The sequence below is a fragment of the Salmo salar genome, chromosome ssa10 (genome assembly GCF_905237065.1).
Source record: "Salmo salar chromosome ssa10, Ssal_v3.1, whole genome shotgun sequence".
Lineage (NCBI taxonomy): Eukaryota > Metazoa > Chordata > Actinopteri > Salmoniformes > Salmonidae > Salmo > Salmo salar.
In genome coordinates this window covers 88,002,575-88,022,611 of record NC_059451.1, presented here as the reverse complement: position 1 = coordinate 88,022,611, position 20,037 = coordinate 88,002,575, and the positions used below count along the sequence as shown (strand labels likewise).

The 20,037-nt window shown below is 42.2% G+C and overlaps 1 long non-coding RNA gene across 3 annotated transcripts; it reads right to left on the bottom strand.

Moving 5' to 3' along the window:
• Window positions 1–876: 876 nt before the first annotated feature.
• On the bottom strand, window positions 877–5,074 carry LOC123724610 (uncharacterized). Of its 3 annotated transcripts, none has more exons than XR_006757155.1 (4): window positions 5,035–5,074; window positions 3,327–4,038; window positions 1,307–1,369; window positions 877–1,190 (listed from the first exon to the last, which is right to left on the bottom strand). It is a non-coding gene; the product is annotated as an uncharacterized lncRNA (long non-coding RNA). The 3 variants fall into 3 exon arrangements; XR_006757154.1 differs by lacking the exon at window positions 5,035–5,074 and having other exon boundaries at window positions 3,327–3,443; window positions 3,788–4,976; XR_006757153.1 differs by lacking the exon at window positions 5,035–5,074 and having other exon boundaries at window positions 3,327–4,976.
• Between the last annotated feature and the right edge of the window lie 14,963 nt (window positions 5,075–20,037).

Genomic DNA, 20,037 nt, shown 5'->3' with positions numbered 1-20,037 from the left:
AGGAAGACTATGAATCATGCATTCCAATGAGTTTCACCCCTTGTTGGGTAAGGTGCCTTACCACGGTCATAAATACTACCAAGTGGACACTCACCACAGTGTTATATTAAACAGGTCCTTTGTAGTGGTTAGTCAACTGTTTCCTGCTCAATTCAAATTCAAAAGTTCCTGACTGCAAATTCATAACATGTACTGCATCACATGCACTGCATATATAAATCCTGTACAGAACTCTTAAATCTTAGAGGGGAACTGCACCTGCTGATTTGGCCAAATTTTTTGGCTTGCTCCTCAAGAAATGCTGGCGGTCATGGCAGAAGCCAAACGTGAGTTGGCTTTGGGGTGTGGTTTGATGTGGGTTTTTCTTGGTTGTGTCCTTGCCACCATCAAGACACACCCATCTGTCAGAACATTGACCGCAGCGGTTTCCCCCCACTCAATCACCACAAACAAACCTCCTGCAGGTTGAGTTCAGTAACTACAGGCAGATGTATGGTGAGAAGCCGGAGGAAGCTTTGAATAGGTCAGTAGCCTACAGAGTAATATGAGAAGAATGCAATTGCTGAATTTATGTAGATATTCTAAACTAAGTGTTTTGATAACTTTCAAAATGTAGTAAAATGTCCATGTAGAATAAACAACCCTTTATGGGGCAGCAGGTAGCCTAGGGGTTAGCGCATTGGGCCAGTAACCGAAAGGTTGCTAGATTGAATCCCAGAGCTGACAAGGTAAAACTCTGTCGTTCTGCCCCTGAACAAGGCACTGTTCCTAGGCCGTCATTGTAATGTTCTTAACTGACTTGCCTAGTTAAATAAAACAAACATATATATATAGAACACCATAGAAACAGTGTTCTGCTAATATAACAATGTGCTCCTTTCATTGTCTTTCCCAGCCAATACAGATACTGTGCCTATTGGCATGTTGTCTGGTGGTAATGGGACTACCTTGGAAAACATGTCAGGGTGGTCATACCTTCCTGTGCAGTGTTCCGTATACAGCAGGAGTTTCCTGATCCTGGTGCAGAACACACTGGGTTTCTCCCTCCTGATATGGACTGATTCCACTCAATTCTATAATAAAAAAAGAGCCTAGTAAAATGTTGATGCCGAGTGTATCAAGCCCTTCTGTCAGTCTGGACTTCATCACTTCATCTTGCTAGTCTCCATGTGCTGGCTCCATACATGTTTCTGTGAACACATACACACATAGCCACTGTTCTATTACCAATGGCAGTTAGGATGGGTAATATCTGACACACAAACAGGTACTATGTTGAAGTTTGAACAGGTCAGATGAAACCTACCCAATTATGGTCTCCCAATCAAAAAACTGAGGCTTCCTTCTGGAAAAACCCTCTCCAGTCCATCTGTAGAAATAGGCAGAGTTGAGGCAGAGTTCATCAGTGACACATGGAATGAAAAGGTGTTGCTATTACTTGTCATTTGTGCTGTACTGTATTATTAGTAATCACCTCATTGTGGATGTGTTGAGTGGATAGGTTGAGTGCCAGGTCTCTCTGCATCTCATGCATTTGTGAGCACACACATACAGTCACTGTTCTATCACTGTTCTATCGCCAATTGCAATTAGTGATAGGTCTTCCCTGTGGCTCAGTTGGTAGAGCATGGTGTTTGCAACGCCAGCATGGTGTGTGCAACGCCAGGGTTGTGGGTTCGATTCCCACGGGGGGCCAGTACAAAATTAAAAAATGAAATGTATGCATTCACTACTGTAAGTCGCTCTGGATAAGAGTGTCTGCTAAACTGTGATATCTGACACTATGTTGAAGTTTGAATAGGTCAGACTATACACTATTGGTCAGAAGCTTTAGAACACCTACTCATTCAAGGGTGTTAATTTATTTTTACTATTTTCTACATTGTGGAATAATAGTGAATACATCCAAACGATAAAATAACACATATGGAATCATGTAGTAACCAAAAGAGTGTTAAACAAATCAAAATATATTTTATATTTGAGATTCTTCAAATAGCCACCCTTTGCCTTGATGACAGCTTTGCACACTCTTGGCATTCTCTCAACCAGCTTCACTTGGAATGATTTTCCAACAGTCTTGAAAGAGTTCCCACATGCTGAGCACTTGTTGGCTGCTTTCCTTCACTCTGCGGTACGACTCCACCCCAAACCATCTCAATTTGGTTGAGGTCGGGGGATTGTGGAGGCCAGGTCATCTGATGCAGCACTCCATCACTCTCCTTCTTGGTCAAATAGCCCTTACACAGCCTGGAGGTGTGTTGGGTCATTGTCCTGTTGAAAAACAAATGATAGTCCCACTAAGCCCAAACCAGATAGGATAGCATATCGCTGCAGAATGCTGTGGTAGCCATGCTGGTTAAGCATGCCTTGAATTCTAAATAAATTACAGACAGTGTCACCAGCAAAGCACTCCCACACCATAACACCTCCTCCTCCATGCTTTACAGTGGGAAATACAGAAGCAGAGATATCCGTTCACCCACACCGCGTCTCACAAAGACACAGCGGTTGGAACCAAAAATCGCAAATTTGGACTCCAGACCAAATTACAAATTTCCACCGGTCTAATGTCCATTGCTCGTGTTTCTTGGCCCGAGCAAGTCCCTTCTTATTATTGATGTCCTTTAGTAGGGGTTTCTTTGCAGAAAATCGACCATGAAGGCCTGATTTCTGAGACTGGTAACTCTAATGACCTTACCCTCTGTAGCAGAGGTTACTCTGGGTCTTCCTTTCCTGTGGCGGTCCTCATGAGAGCCAGTTTCATCATAGCGCTTGATGGTTTTTACAACTGCACTTGAAGAAACTTGAAAAGTTCTTGACATTTTCCGGATTAACTGACCTTCATGTCTTAAAGTAATGATGGACTGTCGTTTCTCTTTGCTTATTTGAGCTGTTCTTGCCATACTATGGACTTGGGTCTCTTACCAAATAAGGTATACCCCCCTACCTTGTCACAACACAATTGATTGGCTCAAACGCATTAAGAAGAAAATAAATTAGACAAATTAACTTTCAAGAAGGCATACCTATTAATTGAAATGCATTCCAGGTGACGACCTCATGAAGCTAGTTGAAAGAATGCCAAGAGTGTGCAAAGCTGTCATCAAGGCAAAGGGTGGGTACCTTGAAGAATCTAAAATATTACCTTGAAGAATCTAAAATATATTTTGATTCATTTAACACTTTTTTGGTTACTACATGATTCCATAGGTGTTATTTCATAGTTTTGATGTCTTCATTATTATTATTATTATTCTACAATGTAGAAAATAGTAAAAATAAAGAAAGAGTGGTAAGCAACTTCTGATCGGTAGTGTACGTACCTAATTCTATCCTCCCCATCAAAGACCGTTGGTGAGCAGGCAAGAGGCGAGGCTGGAGGTGAGGTCTTTGCCAGATCCCTATTGATGGGCATAGCAGCGTAGATCCGCTTCTTGCCCCTCATCAAAGATATTGGTTGGTCACACACAACACACACACAACACACACACACACACACACACACACACACACACACACACACATTGATTACATTAGCAGTGGTGGTTATGATTAACCCGGTGGAACCAACCTGATCACCTTTCTTTTCACTTCAGATATCATAAAATGTGAAGTGAAAAGAAATGGTGAACACAGTGATCAGGCTGGTTCCACCAAGCTAGGTTATGCGCTGGACATTATATGCATCTAAGAAGTAGAAAATAAGCAACAAATAATGTCAGTTTACTTAAATTATGTTTCACAATTTGGTTATCAAATGCATCAAAGTAATGAAGTGGGTTACTTTCTGTATTTGTACAAATGATGAGCTTGTGAAAGCTGTTGCCACTGACAGGTGAAGGTTGCTGGCTGGATACTTGCCAACATGTGGCCGACTGTTCCATTCATAGGAATTCTCACTGCGAGGGCATGTCTGCATGATGCTGATGAGGGCCCCATTGCTGGTCTTGTCTATGCTGCTGGTCGGCTGCAAACTGGACATTTCTCGAACAACTGCAGCAGGCAATCTTATGAGGTGGTGCTGACTGGGAAGGCCTGTGACAGGGTGATATAGACAGCCAAGTGGCAAATTGTATTTTGTTCTAAAGAAGGTACTTGTGTCGTATGACACATGTTTATTCTGAGGTCTTGCTTGACAAGCTCTGAAAAAAGAAAGTGAACAGCGAATGAAAATCTTTTTTGGAGGTCGCTAAACCATTGCAATTACATTGCTGGACATGTTACGATATCCATCTTTGCTCCTTCTGGTAGGTCCCGTCATCCATTCATGACCAGGAATTCAGTCTGGCACCCAACTGTGCCCTTTTTAACATAACAAGAGGGTCAATGATTGCCATCATCCCTCAACTATAAACATAGCTTGAGAAAAAACACAATCTCGTTTGGAAGCTAATTCAATGCTATATATGTAGCCTGAAGGGCTCCATATTAGATTAGATTCAGGCTGGTGAAATTACACTAACTTAGAGAGGCATGGAAATAGGATAACATTGCTAAAGTAGGCAAATAATTACTACGAAAACAACTTTTTCATATTATGATGTAATCAATTTACATTAAAAGAGATGGCAATATTGCCATTACTGTTACTAGCAAAGTTCGTCAAAAATAGCTAGCAATGCTAATGTTAGCGAGCTAAAATACGGTGCCCCTCTCAATCTTTTGAAATCGTGTTTCCATGCCAAATGTATTGAGGTAGGCTAACGTTAGCCAGCTAGCTAGGTAGCCAGCTAGCTAGCTAGCCAGGTAGCTAGCTAGCTAGTTAGGTAGCTGGCTAGTTAGGGTAGGTAGCTAACTAGTTAGGGTTGCTAGCTAGCAAACGTCAGCTATAATAGCAATGATAGCGATAATTAGGGTTTCAAAGGGTCAGAAATGTTCCGGTAAATTTCCTGAATTTTTCATAGAGAAAGCAGATTGTATTGCAATCATCTCTGATGGGTGGTCGAATGTTCGTGGGCAAGGAATATTTAACTACATCATCTCCACCCCTCAACCAGTATTCTACAAGAGCACAGACACACCGGTCCCTACATTGCAGATGAGCTGAAGGCAGTCATCAATGACCTTGGACCACAGAAGGTATTTGCACTGGTGACAGACAACGCTGCGAACATGAAGGCTGCTTGGTCTAAAGTGGAGGAGTCCTACCCTCACATCACACCAATTGGCTGAGCTGTTCATGCATTGAATCTGCTCTTCAAGGACATCATGGCACTGAAAACAATGGATACACTACAAGAGAGCCAAGGAAATGGTTAGGTATATGAAGGGTCATCAAGTTATTGCAGCAATCTACCTCATCAAGCAAAGTGAGAAGAATAAGAGCACCACATTGAAGCTGCCCAGCAACACCCGTTGGGGTAGTGTTGTCATCATGTTTAATTGTTATCCAAACCGAACCTACATTTACTCATTGTGACAGGTTCCAAACTCCCTTTTAGATGAGACTGACTTCATGACCAATATTATATTATTTACACTGTAGTCAATTTTGACACTAGTATAAGTGTTCCTGACTCATCGATGCCATATAGGCTGTTTTCAAAGGGATTAGTTGTTTTTTAGTCGCTCTTTAAAAATATTACATTTAAAATGTTAACCTATTGACTTGACTGTGAGAATTAGAAGCTGTTGTATTCTGATCTGTTAGTACTCTACTTATCTCACCCCTCGTTTAGGATGGGGCTTTGGGTTACAGCATGACCTCACAATCACAGGAAAAATAATGGTCACATGTTACTGTACACATGTGAACAAATGTTGCCCTTTAAATTCATAGAATTTACATCTTAATATTTTTTAACCATATTATTGATGCTCCGGAAAAAAAACCTGCCATTTTGGGGTGAATTTACGTACACGTTTTGTATTTGATCATCTAGAAATACATATATGATGTTAATAAAGTGCATGTTCTGAGTGTGGGCTGTGATGACAGTATAGTCACAGGAAACGACTGGCCAGTGTTTCCGCTCATCGAACTGCTTTTGAATGTCAGTGTGGGTCTGGCTGACTAGTGCTTCCTGATGAAAGGGCACTGGTGCCAGAGGGACGTATAGCATACACACACTTTACACTTCCTCTATGTTTGTCTTACTATATAGCCTTGAGAGTAAGATATTTAATAATACCCTTATCATAAACATTGTATGATTTTTCATTTGAGTGTTTGATTGACATGTGTGAGTCTCTGTGTGGGATGGGTGAAGTTCAGATGTCTGTTCAGAGCTGGTGTCTCAGACACCGCCCCCAACTGCCCCCACTTCTTACCCAAGCAATGCTTGGTTAAGTTGGATCCTTTAACAGACTGCGCTCAAATAAATACTATACTATTCTATCCTTGGGTAACATTTCTAGTTTGGGAGGCCGTTCTTTTTTATCTCTAAAGCACTCTGAGTCTACCCAGAGAGAGACTCGGGCAGAAGTGGAGCCCATTTTAACATCTCTTTATTAATTTACAAGGCAGATGCCCTTATCCAGGCTCAGTTGATCTGACGGATGTACAGTATTTTGCTCAGTAACAGGGCTAGTTTATTATACAAACCAATCATTGCAAATTATAACAGCTGCCTCACTCAGACCACCAAAATATATGAACAATGACAAAGAATATTAAAAACGAACATATGTAAATATATTATCAACATGTTTTCAGTACCTCTTTTATATCAGGGTTGCATAAGATTAACTCCACTAACCTCACTAAAAGTGTATAATGTCAGAGTTCGTTCTTGTGCATCCATCCACAATAGACTTAGATGTATATGTAACTAGTGATTGACGTTGTTGTGGAAATAGGTTAGCTAACAACCTATGGGAATCTGGTTTAGTTGCCTGTGTGTCTTTGTTACCCTCAGTTTCATTCTTGTATTATTTTATCACCACTGTTTCTGTCAACATGCAGTGAGGTTGCTCTACTCTGGGAATGAGAAGGGAGGGAGAGGGGCAGAGGACAGCCACATGTCTTCCTCACCTCAGAGAATAGCATATATTATTCCTACTGATCCAGTTTCAAGGCTGCAGTTAACTCTGTGGTGACTATTGATGTTCTTTTATAAGCAAACTCAAATGGACATTTACTGTCAGAACAGAGTGTATGAAGCTCATTGACATGACATAATCATATAAACTTAGATCAATGGTAAAAGGTCAGAAAAGTTTCAAGTTTCATGGCTTACATATGTTCTGTGCTAAAAGAGAGACCCCCAGTGTCCTGTAAATCCAGTGAAACCACACTATCACCTTCACGGCATCCTCCACATGGTGTCACTCTCTAGCCAAAGGAGGGCAGTGTTTAACAAGGATAGAGTTTCAGTTAACTGTTGACCTGTCTCTCCAAGTTTTGGTGAGAATGATTACAGATACATTCATTTTCAGGGAACAATCAAAATGATGTTGACATGTTTTTTCTCTGTAAATATAAAAATGTGATAAAGTAACATGTTTAGATACTTTATGGTTAATCATGTATACCCCTTCAACCAATTATCAATTCATCAGTAGCCTAGCCTAAATCACATCACAACAAATATTTAAGTACATTCCTTTGAATGTCTGAGCTCCAGCTGTGGGTAATATTTGTTTGCTGCCTCTACTCCTCTCTGTCCTCTTTCCCCCGTCCTCCTCTAGTCCTACGTCAGAGAGTATGGATTGTAATTATCAGGTCTCATCATCAGCGCATTGTGTGGGCGCCACTCCAGCTCTCTCAGCAGAACAAAGATCACTCACATTGTTTATATGTTTAAGAGGTGAGAGAGGAAAGAGAGGAGAGGGTTGTTCTGTTTGTACCTAGAACAAATACACGAGTTAGATTAAGAAACAAATTAACAGCAACAAATTTGGCACAAACAGATGGTTGGAGGAAGCTTAACCATACAGTGCCTTGCAAAAGTATTCAGGCCCCTTGGATTTCTTCACATTTTATTGTTTTACAAAGAGGGATTAAAATTGATTTAATTTTAATTTCTTGTTAACAGTATACACAAAATAGTTTGCAATGTCAAATGGGAAGAACATTTTTATTTTTAAAGATGCAAAAAAATCGAATAACTAAAATATAGTCGTTACATAAGAAGTCATCTCCTTTGTTAAGGCAAGCCTAAATCAGTTCAGGACTAACCCTTCCTCTGTCCCCCATACACACAACATATGTAAGGTCCCCCAGTCAAGTACTGAATTTCAAGCACAGATTAATCTACAAAGACCAGGGAGCTTTTCGAAAGCCTCATTAAAAAGGGCAGTTATTGGTAGATGGGTAACAATAACAAATCAGACTTTGAATATCTCCTTAAGCATGGTATAATTAATTTTGATGTGCATTCTGTATTAAACCACCCAGTCACCTCAAAGTTACAGTCGTCCTGAACTGAACTGTAGGACAAGAACGAAACTGCTCAGGGATGTTACCATGAGGCCATTGGTGATTTTAAAACAGCTACAGAATTCAATGGCTATGATGGGAGAGAACTGAGGATGGATCAACAACATTGTAGTGGCTCCAAAATAACGACCTAAATGACAGAGTGAAAAGAAGAACACAAATATACAAAATACAAATATTCCAAAACATGCAACAAGGCACTACAGTAATACTGGCCTAAACGCAAAGCCCTATGTTTGGGGCAAATCCAACACAACACATCACTGAATAACTACCTCCTTATTTTCAAGTATGGTGGTGGCTGCATCATGTTATGGGTATACTTGACATCAGCAAACACTGGGGAGTTTTTCAGGATAAAAATAAATGTGAAAGGGCTAAGCACAGGCAAAATCCTAGAGCAAAACCTGCTTCAGTCTGCTTTACATTTGAAGGGCTCCCGAGTGGCGCAGCGGTCTAAGGCACTGCATCTCAGTGCTAGAGGTGTCACTACAGACCCTGGTTTAATTCCATGCTGTATCACAACTGGCCGTGATTGGGAGTCCCATAGGGTGGAGCACAATTGGCCAAGCGTTGTTAGTGTTTGGCTGGGATAGGCCGTCATTGTAAATAAGAATTTGTTCTTAATTGACTTGCCTGGTTAAATAAATAAAAGACACTGGGAGAGGACAATAACCTACAACACAAGGCCAAATCTACACTGGAGTTGCTTACCAAGAAGACAGTGAATGTTATTAAGTGGCCAAGTTACAGTTTGACTTAAACCTGCTTGAAATACTATGGCAAGACTTGAAAATTGCTGTCAAGCCATGTTCCCCAACATCTTGGCAGAGCTTGAAGAATTTTGAAAAGAATAATAGGCAAATATTGCACAATCCAGGTGTGCAAAGAAATTAGAAACTTATCCAAGAAGCCTCACAGCTGTAATTGCTGCCACGGTGTTTCTAACATGTTGGGAGCTGAATAACTATGCAGCAACTGTATTTTATGTAATTTTATTAATACACAAAATACATAAAAACATTTATTCTGCTTTGACATTAGAGTATTTTGTGTAGATTGTTGACAAAACATTTCAATTAAATCCATTTTAATCCCACTTTGTAACACTATTTTTTTTTAAAGAAATCCAAGGGGTCTGAATACTTTTGTAAGGCACTGTATATACAGTATAACCTAAAGCTACAGTTTGCATAAATGTTGTCCCTGAAAAGTGTCCCACACCAAACCCTGCCTAGTATATCTAAGAAATGTGGGAGTGGTAAGGCTGTTCAGTCAGAAATAGAAATTCAGGAATTGCACTGTATCTATAACTTGCTTGGACTGTTCCTTTCTTTAAATGGCTGCTGTTGTTTGGTTCAACATGAGCAGGAAGTGTAGCGCTCCAAGTCAGCTCAAGGAAATTAGAAAAAACACCAAAAGCCCCTTTGTGTTGCCTTCCTTATTTACAGTTGTTTACTGGCCACATCTACATTATCAGCATATATTTCTGACCCTGTCACAGGGTCATGTGCTGCATAGGGATTCTAAACACAAAAAATACATAGAAATCACAGCCTCTCTGTGCAAATTAACTTGCCAGGCAGGCATTGGATGAGTCTTTCAAGGGAGGGAGGTAGAATTTAATTTTCTGCTTTTTCTACGAGTGCATGAAGGTGTCTTTGTCTCCACTGAATGGTTTGTGTTTTGATTAAATGTTCAGCTGAAGTAAAAGAAACACTGAGCAATGATCTCATCGCTGGTGCTGTTTTCTGGAATGGAAACCAGGAGCATGTTTAGCTTTTCTCTCTGTCTACTTCTCTCTTCTTTCTCGATTTCTCGTCAGTGTAACGGACACTCAGCACTCTTTAGTGGCTTGAATGGGATCTTTAATGGGAACTCCAGTGAGAGGCCCTTAGCTGATATTTAATTTCCTCAGGGCTCTGGAGCGGCTCCATACATTTCTTCTCAGGCCCATTATGCTGCGCTTAGCTGAGATGAGTGAGGAGGTCAGACCGGGCTGGAACCAGGCCCAGCACAACTGACCAGGCCCACTAAGGTGGAACACTGACAAAACCTCACTCAGAAAGTCAAGGTCCACACAGGAATACATCATTAGCATTTTACCCTAAAATACATAGGAGGTAAACATCCACAAGGACATAGAGACACATACACACATTAATGGATTGATGTGACCATATGCTCAGAGAGTGAATACGTGCACCTCCCCCCTCCATCAAGGCCAGCTTAGATGAGATGCCATCTCTTCCACTTCCTCCCACAGAGCTGTGGGGATGGGGGGGGGGTAATGATAATCAGAAGATCAGGCCTGAGCCGACATGGTCCCACCCAGCTCTAATGGGTTCAGAAGAGGGTCGGAATTTGGGGAGGGGAGAGAGATTATCCAGGGCTGAGGGGCAGGCAGGGCGATTCTCTCCCTCAGGCCCCCATCTAGCATTGTCCAGAAGTGTAAAGGGTGACTAGTGTCATCATGAGGAGGTCCTCCAGAATACGACTAGCTACTGTCAGCCAGCCGCCCTGGAGCAACTGTCTAATCAGGGACAAAGCCCCAACCCCCATGTCTCCCCCTGCTGTGTCTCGATGTAAAGTGACAGATTTTTACAATGTTACAAAACATTCAGTCATTTGTAACAAAGTGGTTGCCTGTTATTCAACAGGCCCAGATACTGTATATACGTTGAGCAGTTGGCCTCAGGAGGATCAAGAGGGAAAAGAAAAGGGAGGGTTGATGTTCTGGGTTGGCAGAGGAACCATTCCTTCCTCTCTACCAATCATACTCCTTTCTTTTTGCTAGTGTTTCTCAAATTCAGTGTAGTAAAAATAAATATTGAGTTTTCAAGTCTTTGATTATGCACGTTTTAGATGCCTACTGGCGAGAAGTGATCTCCCAGGAACTGGAGCCTGCAGCTCCTGCCGTTTAGTGAGGGCTTTCTGAGGTAATATATGGCCCTTCTAAAGAGAAAATCCAACTACACTATAAACAAACATGTAAACACTGTGTCTCAGTGTTTCTTTAAATGTTTTTGCATTCCTGTTCTACAAAGTGTCATACAGAGCCTTTGATTTTATGTTCTTATAAGTTGATAAATGTCTTCAGGCTCTACAGCTCAGGGACAGCTAATTCTCTCCATATGTGTGTTTGTCTGTGTTTGTGTGCTGCATTAAGAGATGTTAAACCCATTGGCTCATATACTCCTAAATGCTTATCATGAAAAAACTGCTTATTGCATCAACTTTTTTTAATAAGGTTGTTTATCAATGTACGTAAAAAACTGAGTTAACTTGCCTATTAATCATATTACTGTAGTGATTAATAATTGAGAGAGAGCCTACATCAGCATAAAATAGATGAAAAGCCCATAATCTGTAACCACAGCAGCCATTTATCACAAACACCGGCTTCTCTGGCATTCTCACTTAAGGTGAGAGCTGGAAATATTCTTCAAATAATTTGAGGAACTATTGTCATTCTCAATTGATTCTAAAAACAGACTTTGCTTACTTGCTGTTTGAGGTGAAGAAAAATGACTTTGAGAAGCTCCACAGCTCATTAGTGGTGGTGAATGAAGACAATAAGAAATACTATCAGACATCCCCAAATGGACACATTCATAGGCCTACATTTGTACGCAGGCCAGGTAGATTCGTCCTACTTATACGTGCTTAATCAGGTGCGCGTCCTTACTCCACATTGACAGGAGCATTTCAAACAAAAGACAATCAATAAATTGGCAAAACTCATAAATGGAATGAAATAAAGAAAAACGTGTTTCTCACAAGTGTAGCATAGGTTGGAGTTCTGCAAAACAAATGTCCAATCTGACAATGAGAACGGTAAATAACTAATAATAATTTATTGAATGCATCAACAGAAATGACCGTAACCAAAGAAATATTACAGATTAGAAAAAATGGGTATTAACGGTAAATGTAAGCTATTACTGGTGATATATGTAATGGGGAATTGATAGACACAGAAAACAACGCACACAGTAAAGTTATGAAACAATGAATACCCACGAAATAGCAGGAGAGAAAGCATTCTGGAGAGAGGCATGCCTTGTGTATCTGAGCCCCAATTCCCATATTCTTGGACCGTGTCATACCTGTGGCCTCCTCAATGGATTAGTCCACTGAGACAGGCGCAAATCAGACAGATGTCTCATGTGCCATGAAAAGAAAAATCTATTGGCGACTGCTGGACTAAAAAAATCCCATGTTTTCAATACAGACCCCTTTTGTTATACAGTATTCCATATAAGGCACCCAGACCTTATGAAAGTTGCACAGTATACCCTTAATCTTGTAATAAATCAAATCGAGTGATACATAACGACATTTCTGCCATCCGTTGGGACATTGTGGGAGGGTAACCAACCTTCCAATTAATAGCAATGCATTTCATTAGCCACAATAAATGCTAGGTTACACCATTTTGTCTGATAACATTCCCCAGTATCAACATTTCCAAGCAAACAGAAACAGGGAGAAGGGAGAATCTGTAGACATGCTGAGATAAAAGAACATTCTCTTTGACAGAATTCAGCCAGCCTTCACAAGATCTTAACATGCAAATATGTTCCCTTTTGCATATAGTATGTTCTATGGATGGTCGTCAACTACAGTAATTTATGTCTGAGATGATATGAACATGACTGGGCATTCAAACAAATCTGTATCCATTAATCATCATCAATAGTGTCTCCCAGATCTTCCTCACATTTTTGTTTGACATGTTTTGTGTCATCAGGAAAAGCCTCTATCAACCTTTGATACAGTCTGGAAATGAGGTTTGTCAGACTGCCTTAAAATAGTTTCAATCTTTGAAGCTTATTGCTTGTCCAGTGTTTTCTGCACAGAGAGAATAAAGTGTTGTATCTGCAAATGTTCACCTCAGTGCCCTCACAGACTGGACTTCCCTGGTTGCCTGACCCTGCTGAGACTCCTGTCACTATCTGCTCCTGCTCAGATGAGGCATGACAAAGAATTAACTTGGTGTAGATTTGTACATTATATTATCCCAGAATAGAATCAATGGTTCAATAATTGAGATGACCATTATTCCCAGATCCCAGACAGTAGCCTACCCATCAACTCAAGATGGAACTTTGTATCCATTCACTGATTGTTATAATATACTCAAAATTCACCTGAGCTTCGTAGACTGGTCTTCCCTGGCTGTCTGACCATGCTGGGATAACCATCTGATCCTGCTAAGACATGATGAGCATAGTATTGTGTACTGACTGTGCACCATGGCAGTGTAGCCTGTAGAGCTGTTTATACCATGTCAGTGTGAAAAGTAGGGAATTAGCTAGGGAAACTGACAGATCAATAACGTTACATTGCTATACTGACTAATAAAAACTCACATTGAGCTGTCAAAAAACGTCAGAATATCAGTCTTCAATCATTTGGCCGCTGGTTTCATCGTTTCATTCAGGTCTAGTGGGATTGAGGAAAAAATAATAGCTAAAGTTAGTGAGCTAGCGAACGTTAGGCAACTTCTGGCTAGCTCTAATGGTACATCAACTAATGAAAACTAGCCAAGTGAATTTACTTCTGTTGAAACGGGACAAAAAGGCTACTAAAAATGTCATACACACAACAGGTGTTAGATACAGCTACAGTTGAAGTCGGAAGTTTACATACACCTTAACCAAATACATTTAAACTCAGTTTTTCACAATTCATGACATTTAATCCAAGTAAAAATTCAGTCTTAGGTCAGTTAGGATCACCACTTTATTTTAACAATGTGAAATGCCAGAATAATAGTAGAGAGTGTGTCACGTCCTGACCATAGAAAGCTTTTATTTTCTATGGTAGAGTAGATCAGGGCGTGACTGGGGGGTTGTTCTAGTTTATATTTTCTATGTGGGGTTCTAGGTTTATTTTCTATGTTGGTGATTTGTATGATTCCCAATTAGAGGCAGCTGGTTATCGTTGTCTCTAATTGGGGATCATACTTAAGTAGCATTTTTTCCACCTGTGGGTTATGGGATATTGTTTGTTTTGAGTTAGTGCACGTAGCATCTCTGTAGTCATGGTTCGTTTATTCATTTATTGTTTGTTTTGTATTTTGCTAAGTTTCACTTTATAATAAAGCTGTGGAACGCTACTCACGCTGCGCCTTGGTCCGTCTATACACACGAACGTGACAGAATATCCCATCCAACCAGGACCAAGCAGCGGGTTCACCAGGTGAAGGATTTATGGACATGGGAAGGAGATAATGGAGGACAGCGACGACGACAGGGTTCGCGGCTACAGAAAGCCCAAGGACAACCCCAAGTTCTTTTGGGGGGGAGCACATGGAGCTGGCGACTGAGCAGAGGAAGGAGCCAGAGGCTGTCAGGGAGGCAATGGCGAAGTTGGGAGAGAGTGAGATGAGAGAGATGTTGTGCAAGTGTGTTCTGCTCAACATCTGACCAGAGGATCCGGTTAGCAGTCTGGTGCAACCTGTGCCGGTTCCACGTTTCTGGCCTCAAGGGCGCCTCTCCAGTCCGGTACGTCATGTGCCTGCTCCTCGCACTCTCCCTCAAGTGCGCCTTCCCAGTCCGGTGCATCCTGTGCCTGCTCCTCGCACTCTCCCTCAAGTGCGCCTTCCCAGTCCGGTGCGTCCTGTGCCTGTTCCTCGCACTTTCCCTCAAGTGCGCCTCCACAGCCCAGTACATCCTGTGCCTGCTCCTCGCACTCTCCCTCAAGTGCGTCTTCCCAGTCAGGTACGTCCTGTGCCTGCTCCTCGCACTCTCCCTGAAGTGCGTGTTCCCAGTCAGGTACGTCCTGTACCTGCTCCCCGCACTCGCCCTGAAGTTCGTGTCACCAGTCTGGCGCCACCTGTGCCGGCTATACGCACCAGGTCTCCAGTGCACCTTCACAGCCCAGTACGTCCTGTGCTAGTTCCCCACACTTGCCGTGCGAATGTGGTCATCTGTCCAGGACACGTTGTACCAGCTCTACGCACCAGGTCTCTAGTGCGCCTTCACAGCCCAGTGCATCCTGATCCAGCTCCACGCACCAGGCCTCCAGTGCACCTTTCCAGTCCAGAGCTTCTGGCGACAGTTCCCAGTCCGGAACCTCCAACAACGGCCCACGGTCCGGAACCTCCAGAGGCGGCCCACGGTCCGGAACCTCCAGAGGCGGCCCACGGTCCGGAACCTCCTGAGATGGTCAATGGTTCGGGACCTCCAGCTTCAAGGCCAGAGTCTTCTTCTACGTTGGTGCCCAATCCAGGCACAGTGTTCATCCTGGGTCCATGGCTGGACCCGCAGGACTAGCGGGTTTTTCGTCCCGCACCGGAGCCGCCACCGACACATGACACTCCCCCTAACCATCCCTTTTTGTTTCAGGTTTTGCGGTCGGATTTCGCACCTTTGGGGTGTCACGTCCTGACCATAGAAAGCTTTTATTTTCTATGGTAGAGTAGGTCAGGGCGTGATTGGGGGGTTGTTCTAGTTTATATTTTCTATGTTGGTGATTTGTATGATTCCCAATTAGAGGCAGCTGGTTATCGTTGTCTCTAATTGGGGATCATACTTAAGTAGCATTTTTTTCCACCTGTGGGTTATGGGATATTGTTTGTTTTGAGTTAGTGCACGTAGCATCTCTGTAGTCATGGTTCGTTTATTCATTTATAGTTTGTTTTGTATTTTGCTAAGTTTCACTTTATAATAAAGATGTGGAATGCGCCTTGGTCCGTCTATACACACGAACGTGACAGAGTGATTTATTTCAGCTTTTATTTCTTTCATCACATTCCCAGTGGGTCAGAAGTTTACATACACTCAATTAGTATTTGGTAGCATTGCCTTTAAATTGTTTAACTTGGGTCAAATGTTTCGGGTAGCCTTCCACAAGCTTCCCACAATAAGTTAGTGTGAATTTTGACCCATTCCTCCTGACAGAGCTGGTGTAACTGAGTCAGGTTTGTAGGCCTCCTTGCTCGCACATGCTTTATCAGTTCTGCCAACAAATTTTCTATGGGATTGAGGTCAGGGTTTGTGATGGCCACTCCAATACCTTGACTTTGTTGTCCTTAAGCCATTTTGCAACAACTTTGGAAGTATGCTTGGGGTCATTGTCCATTTGGAAGACCCATTTGCGACCAAGCTTTAACTTCCTGACTGATGTCTTGAGATGTTGCTTCAATATATCCACATAATTTTCTTGCCTCGTGATGATATCTATTTTGTGAAGTGCACCAGTCCCTCCTGCAGCAAAACACCCCCACAACATGATGCTGCCACCTCCGTGCTTCACGGTTGGGATGGTGTTCTTTGGCTTGCAAGCCTTCCCCTTTTTCCTCCAAACATAACGATGGTCATTATGGCCAAACAGTTCCATTTTTGTTTCATCAGACCAGAGGACATTTCTCCAAAAAGTACGATCTTTGTCCTCATGTGCAGTTGCAAACTGTAGTCTGGCTTTTTTATGGCGGTTTTGGAGCAGTGGCTTCTTCCTTGCTGAGTGGCCTTCAGGTTGTCGATATAGGACTCGCTTTACTGTGGATATAGATACTTTTGTACCTGTTTCCTCCAGCATCTTCACAAGGTCCTTTGCTGTTGTTCTGGGATGATTTGCACTTTTCGCACCAAAGTGCGTTCATCTCTAGGAGACAAACCAACTTGCCAAAACTATAGTTTGTTAACAAGAAATTTGTTGAGTGGTAAAAAAACGAGTTCTAATGACTTCAACCTAAGTGTATGTAAACTTCCGACTTCAACTGTACCTGATAGATAGCTAGAGACTAACATTAAAGCTGAACTGGCTGTGGTAGCTACTAGCTAGCTAGCTAGTTCATTATCTCCAGACATAACTTAAGCTGAGAATTAATATAACATTACTGTAGCTAATGTTACATGTCAATTACACTACTAGCTCAGCACTGGGAATAAATACATTTTTTCTGTTAAGTCAAACAGCAGTTACCTTGCTAGCTATATCAGTCAAATATAGAGTAGCCAGTTTCTGTTTTTACAACTTGGAGAAAAGGTGCAACTCACACAGAGACAGCAGCTGCAGCCACCATGCCTTTCAGAAGCTTTGTCTTCACACAGCCTGTCTGCACACTCTGTGGTGTCCGCTCAGTCCTAAATCCAGCCGACAGACACCGCCAATCAGCCTACCTGACCGCTCTGAGGTGTCTGCATGGTCCTAAACAACACTGATACAGCTTTTAGTATAACAGTGAAATGATAAAACTGGGGGGGACAAAAATGCAATTTTAAAATGTGAGGGGGTCATGTCCCCCCCCCCAGAGAAAATTGCGTAGTGCATTATGTCCTTCTGACCAATCCCTTGGACATAAAATAGGTTTGTTGGGATTGCACTAAGGTGGAGTGAATGGGAGGGGGGTGATATGGGTTGGAGGGGTCGTAGTGGTGATTGAGGGTGACAGAATAATTCAGATAACTGGATAATGGGCTGGTGGGTTTCAATAGAGGGTGCAGCTACTATGGAGGGGTGGTGGGGCATTGTGGTGAATGGCAGACTATTGGTCTCTCTTTCCAGTCTTGGCCTATCTCACACAGGCAGGCGGCTGTGCAGTCTCTCCTTCCAAACGCATGACATCACCCAGGGTTGCCAGGGTAACAACTGCCCAGGGCCTGAGAGAGGAGTAATTCATCTTTTTGGGAGTGCCAGTCTGGGAGGGGTCAGGGCATTTGTCCTCAACAAGCCTGGCCTGTTGAGAAGTGACGGACTCCATCCTAGCTGGAGGGGTGCTCTCATCTTATCTACGAACATAGACAGGGCTCTAACTCCTCTAGCTCCACAATGAAATAGGGTGCAGGCCAGGCAGCAGGCTGTTAGCCAGCCTGCCAGCTTAGTGGAGTCTGCCACTAGCACAGTCAGCGTAGTCAGCTCAGCTTTCCCCATTGAGACCGTGTCTGTGCCTCGATCTAGGTTGGGCAAAATTAAAAATGGCGGTGTTCGCTTTAGCAATCTCACTAGTATAAAGACCTCCTCCATTCCTGCCATTATTGAAAGAGATTGTGATACCTCACATCTCAAAATTGGGTTACTTAATGTTAGATCCCTCACTTCCAAGGCAGTTATAGTCAATGAACTAATCACTGATAATAATCTTGATGTGATTGGCCTGACTGAAACATGGCTTAAGCCTGATGAATTTACTGTGTTAAATGAGGCCTCACCCCTGGTTACACTAGTGACCATACCCCCCGTGCATCCGGCAAAGGCGGAGGTGTTGCTAACATTTACGATAGCAAATTTCAATTTACAAAAAAAAAACAATGACGTTTTCGTCTTTTGAGCTTCTAGTCATGAAATCTATGCAGCCTACTCACTCACTTTTTATAGCTACTGTTTACAGGCCTCCTGGGCCATATGCAGTGTTCCTCACTGAGTTCCCTGAATTCCTATCGGATCTTGTAGTCATAGCAGATAATATTCTAATTTTTGGTGACTTTAACATTCACATGGAAAAGTCCACAGACCCACTCCAAAAGGCTTTCGGAGCCATCATCGACTCAGTGGGTTTTGTCCAACATGTCTCTGGACCTACTCACTGCCACAGTCATACTCTGGACCTAGTTTTGTCCCATGGAATAAATGTTGTGGATCTTAATGTTTTTCCTCATAATCCTGGACTATTGGACCACCATTTTATTACGTTTGCAATTGCAACAAATAATCTGCTCAGACCCCAACCAAGGAGCATTAAAAGTCGTGCTATAAATTCTCAGACAACCCAAAGATTCCTTGATGCCCTTCCAGACTGCCTCTGCCTACCCAAGGACGTCAGAGGACAAAAATCAGTTAACCACCTAACCGAGGAACTCAATTTAACCTTGCGCAATACCCTAGATGCAGTTGCACCCCTAAAAACTAAAAACATCTATCATAAGAAACTAGCTCCCTGGTATACAGAAAATACACGAGCTCTGAAGCAAGCTTCCAGAAAATTGGAACGGAAATGGCGCCACACCAAACTGGAAGTCTTCCGACTAGCTTGGAAAGACAGTACCGTGCAGTATCGAAGAGCCCTCACTGCTGCTCGATCATCCTATTTTTCCAACTTAATTGAGGAAAATAAGAACAATCCGAAATTTCTTTTTGATACTGTCGCAAAGCTAACTAAAAAGCAGCCTTCGCAAATGGAGGATGGCTTTCACTTCAGCAGTAATACATTTATGAACTTCTTTGAGGAAAAGATCATGATCATTAGAAAGCTAATTACAGACTACTCTTTAAATCTGGGTATTCCTCCAAAGCTCCATTGTCCTGAGTCTACACAACTCTGCCAGGACCTAGGATCAAGGGAGATACTAAAGTGTTTTAGTACTATATCTCTTGACACAATGATGAAAATAATCATGGCCTCCAAACCCTCAAGCTGCATACTGGACCCTATTCCAACTAAACTACTGAAAGAGCTGCTTCCTGTGCTTGGCCCTCCTATGTTGAACATAATAAATGGCTCTCTATCCACCGGATGTGTACCAAGCTCACTAAAAGTGGCAGTAATAAAGCCTCTCTTGAAAAAGCCGAATCTTGACCCAGAAATTATAAAAAACTATCGGCCTATATCGAATCTTCCATTCCTCTCAAATATTTTAGAAAAAGCTGTTGCACAGCAACTCACTGCCTTCCTGAAGACAAACAATGTATACGAAACGCTTCAGTCT